The sequence below is a fragment of the Poecile atricapillus genome, chromosome 4 (assembly GCF_030490865.1).
Source record: "Poecile atricapillus isolate bPoeAtr1 chromosome 4, bPoeAtr1.hap1, whole genome shotgun sequence".
NCBI classification, from domain to species: domain Eukaryota; kingdom Metazoa; phylum Chordata; class Aves; order Passeriformes; family Paridae; genus Poecile; species Poecile atricapillus.
Genome location: NC_081252.1, coordinates 47,682,992 through 47,700,633, shown reverse-complemented (window position 1 = coordinate 47,700,633; position 17,642 = coordinate 47,682,992). Strand labels below are relative to the sequence as shown.

The 17,642-nt window shown below is 32.8% G+C and overlaps 1 protein-coding gene across 1 annotated transcript in view; it reads left to right on the top strand.

Annotated features, from left to right (window-relative positions):
- The window catches only part of TUSC3 (tumor suppressor candidate 3), a 111,025-nt gene that overhangs the window by 59,896 nt on the left and 33,487 nt on the right, over positions 1 to 17,642 (top strand). The window lies entirely within an intron of this gene.

Sequence of the window (17,642 nt, the reverse complement as noted above, 5' to 3'; positions counted from 1 at the left end):
TTTTAAGCTCTCTTTGTGTCATATCTTAATTGGAGTAGCAAAAAATGATAGTTTGAAATTAATTACTGATCTGTGTTTTATCCAGAATGAAGCAGAATATTGATGTCATAACATGACAGGATTTCATCTGTGAACTTTGTTATTCAGAAATAGATTTGATAATACATAAATAATCTCAATGAAATGCTGTTTATGAAAATTTTGAATTTTTCATTACTGCCTTACAGTATTAAATTTATTGCACTTTTCTGTGAAGTGACAGAAAGAAGAAATATTTTCTATGAAAAACATTGTTTGTGACAAATTAGTTTTTACCTTATCCAACTTTACACACATTGCGTGTCTTTCGGAAGACATTTAATACTTTTGAAATATTCCTGAATTTGTGCTGGCTTGTCTGTGTTTTCAGTGTGTGAACTCATACCCTGCATGTCTGAAGTGCTACTACTTTGGGAATGTTAGTGCACACAACTAAGTAATGGAAATAATGGTAAAGATGGTTTTAAATTCTAGCTACTAATGTATTGTGCTTGTCAACATACATTCTTTCCTGGCTTCAATGCATTTTATTACCTCAGGTAAGTTATTTGTGCCTCTGATTCACCTGTCTCTCCTTGTTCATATGTGTCAGACCTCTTTGGAGCTTTGTACGTGACAGTAAGTAGTTAGTTTCTAAGAATTAAAAGAAGAATAAATACACGATTACCAAGATCCTGCTTTAATTAAGCTATCACTGACCAGTATAGTTGTCATTTAAAGCTCTGACTTCAGAAGTGTTAGAAGCTTAACAAGTAGGCTATAAAACTTTACCTATTACACATTGAGGTTTAGATTTTTTTCCTTCAAATAACACTTAAACATTTTCCTGTTTCATTTTTCTGACACTTATCTGTGCTTCTGTGAATTTGAAGCAATAAATGTGCTTATCTAACCTTCTGTGAGATTTATTCTACCATGATAATTCACTGTAACACTTTGTGAATTTTCAGCAACTGCTGTCTTTAAATCTGGATGAAATTTAACTCATCACTTTCTTTCCAATGTCAAGCATTAGTAACAATTTCAAATTTGCATGCCAGTTTTTTGCAAGGATTACTTGTATGTAATAGTCTGAAACTTTGTTGACAGTCTTACCACAGAAATTTTTGGTTTTAGGAGGATGCATAGAATATCTCACCAAGCTTAATTGTTTTATTATTAGATTCAAAATATTGGATTCTTAGTTCTTATTTCAGAGAAGTTAGTGGTTCAGTTCTATACTAGCCTGATATACCAGCAGACTTTGAAAATGGTAATACACTGTGTTCATGAACTTTGCCTCAAATATCTCCTATTATATGGTTTGTTCTTGCTGTAATTTTAGATGACACTTAATTTGTTCTTAAATTCCTGGGGGTTTTTCAAAAGATGAAAGGACATCTGTTTCCTTTGTTTAGACAACACTACTTATTCTTGCCAATATCTTGTGCACCTTACATCACCAGTTCTTAAAACTCTTGGCTTTTGCATTGTGTTTATGATTACCTAAGCTGCTTTAACTGCATGATTGCGCTCTTTGAAGCTTTGAAACCATATTTTTATATTTCCATGTGATCTATTCTATAAAGCTGCTGGTCTCTTTTTTTGCGGTTGTTATAGGTAGTTCTTTTATTCCCTACATCGATCAACTAATTTTGGGTTTTGGGTCCTCATGGAACAGCATTTATTTTTTATGTAGAAAGTTGAACACAGTAGCACTGTTTGCTATTTCAGTTCTGGTTTACGTTTATGAAACTGTGCTAGTCTTCTATTTTGACACATCCTTTGGTTTTATTTCTAGAGTTCTCCACCTTTTCCCAAATAATTTTGTTAGGATTGGGCCCTTACTGACTATGTTATGTTAAAATCTGAACCTGTTTTACTGGGATGGAGAGTGACAATTGGACATTCTGTTGGTGTCTCTGTGTAAAGTCTTATGAGACTTCTAATTTTTATTCAGAGCTTGATCTGTATAGAGCTGGTGGTGAGAGAAGTAGAAATGGAGAAAGCAATTACATGGGTTTGAGCCTTCTTTAGAGGTAGTTCTGCTGCTATTTAATTGACCTAATAGCAAAAAATTCTCACTAGATTTTCATCAGCTTTTAAACAAATAGCAGCAATCGCTAAGAGACCACTTATATATATATCTCTTCATGAGATAGCTGCCTTTTTAGTTATTGTTATGCATAAAAATTCTACAATTTTTGTTGTGCAATATGCTCAAGATTGCATCTTTAAAATAGTTGGAAGTTTGCTCTAAATGAGAACAGAGAAAAGGACAAGCTTGATCTAAAATGCTGAATTAATATGGTTTCCAAAGTTCATAATTTTCTTTTCTTTTCTTAAGAGCAAATACTAGAAGTTAGAAAAGTTTAAGTGTGAAGAGGAAAATATGGTATTTTATTATCAGATATTATGTGGTTTTCCTGCCTAAATTGATGCTTTGTGAAATGGACGATGGTATTATTTGCCACTATATTAACTGGATTTTTCTCTTTCTTATATTCAAAAGGTTGTTAAAATTCCTTAAGTATAACACAAGTTTTTTTCCTTAGGAAGCAGTTTGTATATTAAAAGATCTTTTAGGTAGAACACACTTTAATACCACATTAAATATGAATATTTGTTTAACTGTAGAGCTTATTCATTCTTTTTTTTTTCCCTACTTTTTGTAGTTTTATAACCTCTGATCTTTACTCAGTTTTCTTGCTGATACAGTTATGTAGCAATCTGTATGTTTCTGAAGTTAAAAAAATATTTGCTGATATAATTTTTTCATTTGTCAATATGAAACAAAGATATTCTGAAAAATTTTTTCTAAGGATATTGGGATTCTTAATTTGCACTAGTTCTCTACTGCTAAGCAGGGTAAAATGTCACTTACCAAGGTTAATTCTTCTGTGGTTTCTGATATGAATCTAATTAAAATATATGGAATTTTTTTGTGAAACATTTTTAAAGAACAACTCACTCTCAGTAAGTCACAGTAAATTCATTGTCCTTTGGCCTTCAGTGTATCTGGAAGCATGTTTGAAGTATGTTTTGCCAAGATTATCTTTGTAACGCCTGACTTTTAGAAAAGTAGCCATATTGATGGTAGCAGTGGAACACATACGAAAGTTAGTTTATTGTGAGATACGTTATTATGTTTGTCTCGCTTTTGGATTAAAAAAGAGTTCATAAAGGTTGTTATCAGTACCTAACATAAGGTATCCAGATTGGCCTGACTTTTATCACAGCAATATTTTGGTGCATCTGTTGCCACTAATCACGGCCATAGTACAGTTGAAAATACATCTTAATATTTTACTGGAATAGTAAATTATTTATAATGGCATGCTGGATTGACATTAGTAGTGTATTACATATGAGTGTTTTTAATGAAATAGCTTTCCTGTGGTTATCAAAGCAGTGAATCTATTCAGAATCTACAAAAAGTAAAGGGTTTCTAAAGCTTTCAAATAAAATTTCTGTCATGATTTAGTCAAAGTTACCTACTGGCAGTGTAAGGTTTTAGAGATTGCAAGGGTGATTGTATCTGGCATTCTGTATAACCAGTGTTTCTGCCTTGACATTGGAAAAGGGAAACCTTACACAATATTTGGTACTCTTTTTTTTTTTATTGTGGAAGGAAGAGGTGGGAAGATGGCCAGGACATATGTGTTGCTGAGATGAGGAATTAGAACCTCTGTGTTCTTAAATGGTAAATTATTGGACACATACATGCTGTAGAAGTTTACATAGTACCATTCCATTGCTGTTGTTTTGTCTGAGTAAAGATGGAACATGTTCTCATGAAATAAAACCAAATTTCAACAAGTAATCATGCAGGAAGTAGTCTATCATGATAACATTCAATAAATTAAAATAAAAATTAAAAAGGCCTACCAGATTTTAATTGCTTCTTGTAACAACAGGAATTTAAATTCGCTAATACCACTTTCAAGTACCACAATAAACACCCCTTGCCCCCACTCTTTGCCTTCCTTTTGCCAAGTGTAAATGATCTACTATAAGTCATTTGCTTTCATTTGGAAGAAATATTTTCTGCAGAACAGTTCTTATGTCAGAAATCAGGGAAGCCTCAAATACATTAATTTTTGAAGTATCTGAAGATAGAATGATACTGCAATACAGTAGAATATACTTTAAGGCAGAAAACCAGAATGGGAGTAACTGGTTCATGTTCTTCTGTTACTAATAGAGTGATTTTTGTAAAGCCAGTTTAAATGCCAGGCAGGAATCTAGTCTTTTCTGTCTTCCTGGTTCTTTACTGGTTGTAGAGATGTACATGGTAAGAGCCTTATCTATTAAAATAATTTTAACTGGAAGATTAAGTTTGAAGATTGTGTAGTCCAGCTGCTTGCTCAAAGGTTGCTCAGGGCTTTGTCTGAGAGAATTTTGAATGTCTCCATGGTTTCCCAGCCTATTCCAGTGTTTAACCATCCACAGAATTCTTTTAATTTTACCTTTTAATTTTTTTTGGTCTTTTGTTTTTAATTTCCCTTAGGAACAGTCAAGGTAAATTTTATCTTTCTATTCAGTAAAGCTGATTTAGCTGAATTCTTAATTAGAATTTAACATTGACTTTAATAGAATTTGGACTTAGATCAGTGTAACAGCTTTTCAGAGCTTCTGACAGCATACTTTTGCTTAAGTGGCACTATGATATCACTACAAAGTCCACACTGAAAACAGGAAAATATTATGTCTGGGGTAGTCAGAGATTTTTCTCTGTATAGATTTGGCTCTCTCAACAGAGCCACACAGATGTTCTTCTTGTTCCTATTAAAAAATTGTCTTCTAAAATCCTACAATTTGGAGACTGGGGAAGGCAGAGGAGGGGAAAGAAACATATTTTCCATGTTGTGCAACACCATCTTTCACTCTTTTTGATGGATTATTTTGTGAATCTTATCTATTCCCTGTAGAAACATAGTCTAGGTACAAGCGTGCAGATGTTCTTTTTCCTGAAGTAAAATATCAGCAGTTGGGAATTGTCTTGTGGACTACTAGGAAAGTCTCAAAATATTTTCTATCCTGCAGAGCCTTCTAGAGCTGGTGTGTTTTTATGTTGGTGAGCTCTTGCCTTTCCATATAGTTTTGCTAGTTAGCTCTAATGCTGTCATTTCAATATAAGAGATTCACTTCTCTTCTGCCTATGAACTATGTCAAGGGAAGGAACATGCTTTTGAGTGTGTTAACGTGGATGAAGCAGCATACTTCAGATAGTCCTTCATGGACTCATTCACCCATAATCTCTGGTTCAGAAAGATACCTTTTTATTGTCCTTAGTAATTTTTTATGGGTTTTTTTGTTTGTTTTTGGTTTTTTTCTTGTTGAACATAAAGAACTTTTGATTTGGTTTATGTTTGGTTTTTTGGGTTTTTTTCTGCAAGGCAATAGTTACTTGCTACTTGATGTTTTATTGAATATAAAATGCTTTTTGTATGTTTTCTTGGAAACAAAAATTATTCTGACATTTTTTTGGTCTAGCTCTGATGCCAGCATTAATTTCTTTTCTTTGGCTAACCTTTCATGTTAACTGACTTCCTGAAGGAAGATACAGTAGAAGAAGACATAAGGACTAAATTAAAAGGTAAACTAAAAGGTTTTATTGAACATGCAGTCTATTCTTCTGAGCCTTCAAAGGCAAGGAAGGTGGTACTATAATACCTCACCTATTGGATATCAAATAAATATGAGTTCCTGGATATTAAGTGGCAGTTTATATGTTTTTCGTTTTTCTGCTCTTTGAATTATTCCTAAGACTTCATTTTTTTTTTTTTAATTATTTTTTATTTTTTTAGGTTTTATTTTTTTTATTTTTTTTTTTTTTATTTATAGATGTTGCCACACAACTCTTTTAGATATATGTTACAGTCAGGGATAGACACACATGCCTACTTTCATTATTTTCCTTACGTATTCTTTTGAAGCATTATAATTATTCTTGGGGTTAATGATGCTGCATCTACTGTTATTTATTCCACTGGGTTTGAGACTTAAAAGAGTCCTGTTCTTGGTAGTTTCCTTTTTTTTCCCCACTTCCTAACAGCAAAACTGCATTAAGATTAAACAGTTTGAACCCTGGTAGCTGGGGAATCACTTTTGACTTCATCTGGTGTGCTCAGATAGGCACAACCTATTCATATACTACAATTAAAATAAAATAAGCTGGTACTTGGCATGGTTATACATATGAACAGAATGTGGAAGTAGGTGCTCTGGTAAAGGCAGGAGTTGACTGTTGGGTTCAACTGTTTTTGTAGTTGTTTGGAGCAGAGGAGGAGTTGGTGGTGTTCATGACTTTTATAACAGTAGACCTATTCAAAGCAACTGTGAAAATCAACTTGAACATGTGTGTATTCATTTTTCTTTTGGCACAGTAATGCTTCAATAGCAGGAAAAAAAGCTATTCTAGCTTTAGAACAATGAGAATCTTTCAATAAATTAAGAACCTCGTTTCCTGACTTTTTTGCATTTCGCAGATTAATAATTTCTTTACCTAATGTTCACTGGTTGGTGTTATGCTTCTATTTATTGTAATGACTGTAACTATAAAAGAATATGAATGTATACATATATGCTTTTGTCTTCTCAGTAGTCACTGTAAAATACCCTGAAATCTGAAAACTATTTTGCAGATTCTATAAAGCTCATGTTATCAGAAATACCATACAACTTGTGTTAGTAATATTAAAGCTTTCTGCTCTTCTGTTATGTCCAAAGGACATAAGCTAAACTATTGGTATTCTATTCTAAGATACTGGGTGAAAAGTTTGATTTATATTAGTTCCAATTAGAACTTGCTCAAGAATAGCTTACATGGCTGTTATGTTATAAATGCTTATGTTTAGAAGCAGACATTGCTAAGTCAATTGCCTTGCTATGTAAGTGGCAAGCAGTGTTTCTCAAAAAAGACACCAAAATGTTTGTAAGGGAATTATTGTTTATAGCACAGAGCAAGATGCATCCTGAGAATAGACAGCACAACTGGAATAGTAAACACAGAACAGCAATTTGAAAAAGAAAAGGATAACTAGGAAAAAACACAACAAAACAAAAGCAGAAATAACTTCAGCAGAATCCTGGATTTTATTGGTCTAAGTGACAGGCACATGTCTGCTGATTTATTTAATGGACCTCTGTTCAGTTGGGTTATTAACATAAATACCAAGCTAACAAGTTCAGTCCTCATGCGTAATATTTGTTTAAATTGTTTTCTTTCTCTTTTGCCCTTTTTCTTTTTTTTCATTGAGTCAGCTTCACCATATTATATAGCTGTGATCTCAAAAATACCTTTAAAGCCTAATTAGTAGTGCCTGATTATGCAGTAGCAGGAGGGCCCTTATGCATTGTCCAGTCATGGGTAAACATATCAAAGTCTCTCACTTAAGATTTTGCTCTCAGACTCATTTTGCAGTGCTACTGTACCACCTTTTCTATTCAAATTAAGTTTTTAATTATTGGATGGATCATGCATGCAACACTTTGTACCTTGATTTTTAATTATTTGATCACAGTAATGAATCACATTCAGTCCATACTTATGAAATGAGTACTTTTTTTCCTGTCTGAGTTCTTTTCATACAATGAGAACAGAATTTGTGGAAATCCTTCTGGCTTTTGACACATATGACTTTCAATTCTTCCTGTGTAAAGTACTGGTTTTTTATGTCCGTTCCCTTCTGACCTCAGCTAAATTCATTAGTACCAATTTTTGCACCCAAGTCATCAATTTCAAATTTCATAAATTAGTCCCAAGATATAGACTTCCTTTATATATATTTTTAACAGCCTGTTCTGTCTCCAGTTGAGCCAGTTATTCAAACTGCTTATAGAAATTGTTTTAATCCCCTTTTTTTAACATCTTTAAACATAACAGAATGAAATGCCGAAGTCCAGATAAATAGTAGCAATTGGTTTTTTTTCATCAGGAGCATTAATTACTTTCAAAAAAAGATTTTATCTAATGGATCTGGAGGCTCTTAGGGTCAAGTGTGCTGTATTTCATCTCATTTTTCACATTCCTTCGCATGTTTAATTGTTCTTTATTTCAAAATTTATTTAGTAACGTTTCCTGTTACTGAAATTCTACTTACTTCTTTTCAGGATTTGTTTGGTTTCTGTGTATGCTCTTCTGTGGATTTGCACTAACAGGGGCAGATAGCTTTGTCTTGAATCGAGACATAAAATTGTTACTGGGTTTTAAGATTCATGTACTAGTTTTGGAATTCTGCTTTTTGAGTTTTCCTGCAACTTTTTATGTGGTATAGATGCATTCTGTCAGCTATGGACACTTCTATTCATTTTTACTCATCAAAAACACTCTTAGAATTAGGAAACTTGATTATTATCACTATTTACTGCATATTAACTTCTTTTTTGCTTTTTCTCTGTCTTAATGACTGAAATGTGTGCTACCTGTTTGCATTTCATTTATGGGGCCGCCTCAGTTTGTCTCCTGGCGGCTTCTATTTTGTCCCTAAGTTTCTTGAGCTTTTAAGAGGGAAATGTATTTGCTAGTTATTTTCTTTCCATTCTTTCTGAGCTCTGGTTGTTCAGCGTATTCCATATGGAATTGTTCATCAGTTAGTTCTGGAATTCTTCTCCAAAAGGTCAATAATTTATTTACTTGCTTATTTATTTTTAAGATGCATGGGATATAGATTCAAGATTACTTAAGAAACTTTAATGGTTAGTCTGTGACTCACTCAGTTCACCAGATTTTTCTAGTATGCATGATTTCCCTTGTTAATTTTTCATTTCATTCGAGCTCTTAAAATGTAAAAATCTTAAATTGAATATTTAAAATGTGTTACTATTATTATTTCAGTTTATTTTACTGAAATAGCTCAGGTCGTTTTACCTGAAATTATTTTGTGCTTCCTGTGTCTTTACAGTGCCCCTTTTTATATCAAAAGCATCCTTAAAATATTATTAATTCTTGTGGAATCAATAGGTAATTGAGAATGGAATCTGCTCTTAGTAGTATCTGTTTCTACTCTACATAGAAAATTTAGTCTTTTGTCTACTACAAGGAGTTCTATTTATGAATATTTTTTAATTCTTCCACTCTGTAATATCCTTCTCCGTGAGTGGGGTCCCAGTTACCTCTCAATTTCATTGTCCTCCTCCAAAGTGTGAAATGTTCACTCGCATCAGTGCCTAGTTCAGATGAGGGTTGCTCTTTTGATGCTCGTGCCACCTTTATTCACAGCTTCTGTACTTCAGTTTACAGTACAGAGGGCACATTACCTATGATCCTTTTGCGTGAAATACTGCAGAAGGTGAACTTTAGGAATTTGCCTGTGTGCTCCCAGATGCTACTGGGTTTGTTCAGTTTGTTGGACCAAAGAGGAACTAGTGTGAAATAGAACTGTTTGAGATGTGTGTAGAGTGTAGATTGGGTTTGAAGAATTAATATGCATTACTTGCTAATTCAGATATAGTCTTTGGGTCCACAGCAGCTCAACATAAGCATCTTTATATCAGTGATTGTGATGTTCTTCCAGTCAAATTTTGAAATTTGTTCTGATACAAAGAGTGATGTTGTGCAAGAGGCTCTAGCTCCATGAAGCTCATTTCAATCACAGATTTGTATCTGATATGCCTGTTCCTAAGAGAAGGGGTGTCTTATATTTTACCAGGCGTGTTTTAAAAAGATCATATGTGTATGACATATGTCTATTTCTTGCTGATATATGTATATATGTTGATATATTGCTGATATATGTATATATGAACAAAAGCTAAGATACAGCTTTGAGTTCTGTCCGCTTTTATCTTAGTAGCATTGTACTGCTCTTTTCTCTATTTCTTGAAAAGACCAAAGGCTGTAGGCTCATCAGAATCTTGGCTTAAATGCTTTGCTTTCCTAAGTTAAGGGCTTTGTTAGACTGTACATTGGATACAAAAATAGGTTGTCTACTTAGGCTGAAGATCCTTTCTCTTCAATCTTGTAATTTTTTATTGACAGTAAAAATGCCTCTTTAAATAAGTCTTTGGAAAATGAGTATACTAAACGGTAAACTTCCTTGTTCCAAATTTGTAAAGTAATTTCAGTGTTGAGAGGAGAGTCTAACTGATGTGGTGGGGAGGGTGTCTATATGTAATTAATAGCTTACTCAGATTCACAATAATTTTAATGGATATCTCAATTTAACATCTTGACTTACTTTAGGTCTTTTAGAGACAAGTTTGATATAAGTTTTGTTAAATTATCAAATTTAATTTTTCATCTCAAACTGACAAACTTTAAAACTAACTTAAATGCTGTTTATGTGTGATAATAATTTAAAAATATGTTGTTTCTTTTGTACATAAAAAACATTTCGATGTGAATTATCTGTTATTTTTTGAAGTAATACAGTGGCTGACCCCTGGCCTCTTTGCCATATATTCATTTTTAATATACTACTAATAATTTATAATTTGCTTTTTATAATAATTTATAATTTGCTTTTTTAACATGTAGTGAATACCATTTTTCTGTATTTAACAGGTCACACTATAGAAATATTTTTTTATCCTGTTTCCCCTGACTTTCCAACACAATTTTCAGTCCTTTAATATTCTTAAAATTCTCTAAAACTCTTTGGAAATTTGAGTGAAAATACATATTCAAGTTGGTACTTAGAGCCTAGACATAATCAGTTTCAAAAGCTTAATCTTTTAACATAACTAGCAAACATTTTGTATGTAGAGGTGTATTTCCTAATAGCAGTGCCGCTTCTTTTAATTTTAAAGGTCAGTTCTATTATTCCCTAAATTTTTATTTTAATATGGCAAGTTAAAAGAAAAAAAAATACTTTCCGTCATGCAGTAGTTGCATTTTAATATCTACCCAAAAAAGAGCATTTCCAAAGAAAGAGTTTCCCAGAAAAGGCTTGCTAGAAGGTATTAAAAATACCAGTTTTAAGCGAGACAAAAGAATGACCTTCAAACTTTTTCTGACTTTGTCTCTTATCAGTCATGCAAGTGTCAGAGTCATAATGTGAATACTCAAGAAGGCTTTGAATTGTCAATAGAGGGAAGCTTCCTCTTTGAGGTTATATTTGCTGGAACAGAAGAGATAACACTATTATCAGTGCTTTTGTAGTGTAGCCAATTTCTCATTGCATGTACTGAAATTCACTTTTTAATACAGTTTTGATATTAATGTAATGATAAATATGTCAGACTGTTAAAATAAATTCTGAATGTTTCTGTCAGTCCTGATACAGTATGAAATAACACTCTGGTGTCTTTCAGAGATTGTTATGAGCATTTCCGAGAAAAAAAGTAATTTTCAAACACATTTCTTACCTCCTCTTTAATAAATTGACATAAAATATGTGTTTCTTTCTGGGGTATGTTGAATTACCAAACAGTTGGTACATCAAAGTTTAGCTCTGGAATATGAAATACTGAATAAAAAATAGTACACTGTGTAATATACAAATACCTATGGTAATACAAATACAAATGATATTTGTGGTCACCATTGTAGGAATCTTATTTTTCATTATTGTTGTTATTTTTTAAATTTTTCTTTTTTAATTAGGCATTCAAGCCCTGTCTTTGAGAATTGGTTTGAGCAGCTCTTCATGGGCTTGTTACTTTTATTTCTTAAATATTATATTTTTTTCTATGGGCTAGCTAATGCACAGAATACCAGTGCATTCAGAAGTATAGAGCATATTTGCATGGTAATAAATTTGTGCTAATCTTTCACGTGGCCCACTTCAATATTGTTAGTATTTACACTGAAATTAATCAAGGGCTTTACCACTACTGATGGACTGTTGAGAGCTTTGAAGACTTATCTTTTCATTTCCATTGACTTACTGGTCATTGTTAGTGGTATTTCACTTATTATTTGAGATAATTTCTACAAGAATGATGTGTTATCTCAACTAAAGGGTATAGGTAATCTTATGAATAATTACTGCATTTAGATATTCTGAAGTAATATTTGTATTTTGCTTAAATTAAATTTTGATCTTCTAATGTATAGGTTAGCATTAAAGATTGATGGAACTTAAGGTTTCACCAGAAAACTCAAATATTTCAGGTGTAAGAAAATAATTCTTAAGATCTAATAAGTCCTTATTAGAAAGTAAAAAAAAAGATCAAATATGTTAAGTGCCTGGACGATGCTGTGTAGGCAGAATTGTGGCTCTGCTGAAAGATATACCTTGTTGGTATCACACAAAATTGACCATATTTTGTGATGGTTGCAAATTTTATTACTGAAGATAGTTCTTCTTTTGGTGTGTTAACAGTATCTCAAATCTTATAAAGTTGCCTGTTTTCCTTGTTATCATCACTCAAGAGTCTGATAACAAACATACTGTTTTTGACAGGAAGATCCCAAATTAATTTGTACAGTGGTGTTTAGATCAACTTTGGAAGTTGTGCTAAGAGCTCTACAAGTTGGAAACTTCTGTCAGAGTATTACTGATTTTGGCAAGGTTCATGGTTGATAATACATATTTCATACTACATGAAAGTTTGGGCTATTGTATTAATCTTACAGAATGAGGCTAAAGTTGGGGTTATTTTTACTTTGCTGTTCTTAGTTACCTTATCTCTTCTCCTGCCGATCTATCTGCCTTCAGGAAAGCAAAAATGCTTAAAGCACTGATTAAGTTCATTCTTTCACAATTTTCCTGTTCCTGATGGAGTAATTAATTGCAGTAAAAAAAATAAAAATATCTAATGTTAAAATCCTATACCTAAATTGGTATTATTTTCAAATATATATTTTCATATTTCTCTTCATACCTTAACAGGTTGAATATCAGTAGATTTTGTAGTTCTAGAAGGTTCCAAAATGTAAAAAGAAAGCAAAGATAATTGAAAGAAATGAAAATGCAGACACAAGATGAGATGAAAAAGACTTCATTTATTATCAAATTTTTCTTTCAATTATTTAGTTTATATATTGATAAAGAACAGTATTCTTTGAAGAAGCTTCTGTCATCTACCAGAGTAATTCCGATTGCAGTGGTTCAGTTAAGTTCTTCTGCTATAGAAGGTAGTTTTGTTTGGGTTTTTTTTCCCAATGTGAAGGACTGTCTTCAAAGTTCCAGGTACATTGGGAACTAAAGAAACTTTATTCAAAATGCTCTGACAGCAGCACAGGCTTACTGGTAATGTTTTACTTAGGATATCACAGACTAACTTTTAAAAATAAAGTTATTGTGTCTTTAAGATTGACGTCCATATTTGAAGCTGCTCTTAGCCAGCTTACCTGTTTCAAAGGACAACCTTAATTATTTACATGGTGTATATACTAATTCACATTCTTCGGAATTAGCAAGGTGTAAAGAGGAAGGGAAGAAGAGATGTGGATTGGTAGGGAGCAGTCCACAGTCATACTAATACATGCAGTTGCAATGCATGCCAGTTGTTCAGATTAATTTTTGAGGGAATACAGATCACTGGAGACAGATACTTAGAAACAGAGAAGATGTTCACTAATAGGGGGCTCTTAAGCTGCTTAAAGAAAGATATGAAGATGTACTTTCTAGTGCTGAAAATAGCTTATATTTTGGAATACTTTATCAAGGCAGATGCAACATTCCATATCACTTATAGGAGTTTTAGGACATGTACAAGATGGTTAGATGGAGTTGGCAGAAACTTGTCTCCTACTAGCAGGAGTTGAGAGATAGTAGTAGTACTTAGAGGACTGTGACTGTTTTCCTCCTGATGTGTGATCAGACCTTCCCTTCATAATCTTTGAGAAGGGTGAGCACATACATTCCATACAAAAGCTTCCAGCCATCACTGTTGTGCCTTGTTGAGGTAGACACTGCCATAAAAGTCAGAGCTCCATCTGTTAATTGCCTTTAGGAGTAAGCAAGTTATATTCACTCATGTTAAAAAAAGAAGAAAAAAAGTGTTCTCATAACAAGCAGAGAAAAAACCTCACCTCAGAGAAACTTTCAGCTGCTAAATGTGTGATACCAGATTGAATGTGGAACATTAGCAGGATGTCATGAAACTTTTCTTACATGTTTTTTCTTGTTCAGTCACTCAGTGTAAGCCATATTTTGTTTCACTAAGCAATTAATCTCTAGGTCAGTTTAGAAGGAACCTGGGAGAGAGGCATTTGTAACCACCAGAAATGTGGCTGACAGTTTACTTGCTGAATGTCTTGCCCAAGGTTATTTGCAGAACCTATTCTTCTATACTGAAAGCTTGATATTTTTTTTTTGTGACAGCCAGTTTAGCTTTCTGCAGCTAAATGTTATGTAGAAATAAATGTTATATTGAAATTCTTTAATATAGAGTAAATGGTTTTACTTTATGGTTTGTTCTATGCAATTAAGTGGCTTACTCGATATTATATACTTTTCTAAATATTAATGTCCTGAAATTCTATCAGCAGTAAACCATCAGAATGAAGTATTGGCTCGTTAAAATCAATAGCAAAGTGGTTATTGACTTCTTTTGAATCTTTATTTCATCCAAATTATTTCAGGTACAAAGAAACTTCTTTGCTCTTCTACAAATATATGGGACTGGGAATCTGCTTAGGTAAAAGTCACCTTGGGCTATTTTAACTAGAGCTTCATGCCATGTATAAACTAAAGAGGTGTGTGTTGAAACCTTTTTTTTTTTTTTTTTTGACATCGGTATTCTGCCTTTTTCTGGTTAATGAATATGCTGTTCTTATAACTGATGCATCTAATTTTTTTGGTTTTCAATAACTTTGCCCAAATTAGTAGTACTTACTTGCAATCCACGATCTACTAAAGCCAAGTAATAACTTCTCTTACTGCAGTGAAAGAGAATAATTTATTATGAGGTATTGTTTTTGCTCTCAAAATTCTGCTTTGTATTTCAGTCTTTGTTAATGAAATTCATTACATAATCTTTGCCTTTGGCCTAAAAACTTACTTGTCCACAGTCACCTGTTTATTTATCTCAAAATATTTATTGTGCTGAAAAGTACAACTTCGTTATTTTCTGAATCAAGGCCCAATAATTGAACATTAAATAATTGATATTTGTAGACTATGACTAAGCTTATTCTCTCCTTTCTAAGCTGGAAGCATACTGTAATTTCACAATGAAATACTTGTAATATTCTTAACTTCCTTGCAAACTGTAGTCCAAGTATCAAAGTCTCACATAAACAAGCCCTTAAAATATCCTAAGAGATTTTTTTTTAATTTACATCAAATAATTCCTAGTTTTTCTTGTCCCAAATACATGGACATTCACAGTTCAATTTTTTTTCTCCTCATCTAGATATTAATATATTAATGTTACTTCTTTAGTAAAGCTATCATCTAAAAAAATTCAGTATAAGCTTGAATGTAATGATAATTCCAAATGTCTGTAAAACTTGTGTTGGTTTTTGCAGTCCTGAAACTTTTCACTGCCTGACTGTTTGGGTGTTTTTCATAGTGACAGAGGATGGAAGAAACTTGAAATGCAGCTTCTCTTGCTGACAGGAGTATTTGATTTGTATTAATTTCAGGCTGGAATACTTAAGAATAATGCTAAGAATGATACATCAAATAGGTCTGAGGTTTTGTGCCATAACATAAAATTTTTAATTACTGTTGTTTATGTTATATTCAGTGATTGCCTGACATCATAAACAGAACTTTATAAAAGACATCATCACAAATGTGATAGTTGCTGAAGCACAGGCTGCTTAATGGCATGCACATCCTTTGAAAAATATGTTACCACTCTTTATTCTAATAATTAGGAAGCATCTGCCAGTGCATTAAGCAATGATTTTAAATAAGTGACCCTTATAACTGCCTTCATAAATCATGCATTCAAGGAGTTTGTTATTGTGAAATAAATTCCTGTTTGTCAGGTGTGCCTGCTCTCAAACTTGATATTCTAAACATGGAGTGATTCCTGTATTCTCAATTTGTTCTACTAAAGGCTTCATTTTACTCAGTTGCTATGTCATGTCAGCAGTACTTCTTCCAATTTGCTAACTAGACCAAATATACCTTGCAAAAAACTGCTCTGGGCAACACTGAACATTTTTTTTATAATAACTCAGCTGTACAAGTCTGATTAATATAGGCTTATTCTGGGATACTGATAGAAATTTTAAAATCAAGTGCAGCAAAACTTACTAGGAATTTGGTTTTGATCCCTTTTTTTAGGTTTTCAGTTCTGTTTTGAATTTTTTTACAATCATGCTAAGCCTGTATTTTTCCTTAGTTATTTTCTCCAAATGACTCCTTCTTTGTAATCTTAAGTGTTAATTAGCAAAAACAAAGAGCAAATGAGAGAGATTGTACCGGGAAGAAGATAACAAGCTTTTAGCCTTAAACCAGAATTAAGGTGCAAATGACACCATATGCCAAAGTCAATAGTAGGGATTTTATTTACCAGTAAAGTGGGAGGTAGAGAGATTAGTAAGAAATAGAAAAGACAGGAGAGCAAGAGAGAGACCAGGAATTGGGGTTAACTCCTTTAAAACAATCTTTGGTTTGGAATGATCAAAAGGCGAAGATTGACAAGGAGCCTTACTAGTTAGGGATTTTGTAATTCGATACATTTCTGGTAATAGCAAGTATAATAACCTTCAACAAGAAGGTATGCTTACAAAATTTTCATACAAAATACAAAAAAGTTCCTGTATAAAAGGCTTTTGTGCAAATACATCTTTACTTTGGACCTATACTGTATTCTCCAGGACACAGATTACAGCTCCATGTAATTTAATCCTGACACAAAACAGAAACTGTGCCTTTACTATTAGTGGGGTCATAAATGAAATTATTATCCTTTTTAAGTTTAGCTCTATTATCACAGCTTGCTTTTTCTTTTTTTTTTTTAATTTCACTGAGAAAATCTCCCTGATCACATTCTTTTACAATTGCTGCCATAGTAAATTTTATCCACAACTGAGAAGCGTGTGTGATGCAGAATGTACTCTAGTTCCCATACTGATTAGCGTAAATAAAAGAAGTGAGGTGAAGTTAAAATACCCTTTTGGGACACATATAAGGAAATCCAGTAGTACATCAGGCACGTTCAAGTGGAAATATAACTCTGATATACTTTGGAATGTCTAATGATTGATAATGCGTTTGGTTCCAAAAAAAGGTTACAGGTAGAGTTGCTTGAGAGCTGGTAAAAGGCTTTCCAGTATTTTGTCCATTTCCCATTTGTAGGCCATGCCTGTCCCCTCTTCTGGTCCAGGAAGGGGTACTCAACCATTTTGTATGTAACATTTTCTTTTGTTTTGTTAAGATTATTTAGTTCACTCATTTATATCTATGAAAAATTTAGTCAAATGATAATAAATCTAAAACTTTCCAAGAAAGAACTGGGAAGCTTAATACATTTTCCTTGATTACAAATATGAATTCTTGTACCAACTCCCAGGCTAAATTTGATTGATACGAAATTATACATCCATAAGATAAACATAAAGCTTTTCCTCACACCATTTTTTTTCAGTAAAAAGACAAAGTTGGCAAAAATTGAGCTTATAATACATAAAATGTGCAGTCCTACTAATATCTTTTGTCTCTCAACAAGGTGCTTTGCTGAAAACACAAATCACAATCACATTTATAAACCGAAAATGCAGGCAGTTATAGTGTTAATTGAAAGTTTCATCCATTCATCACAGCTCAATTTCA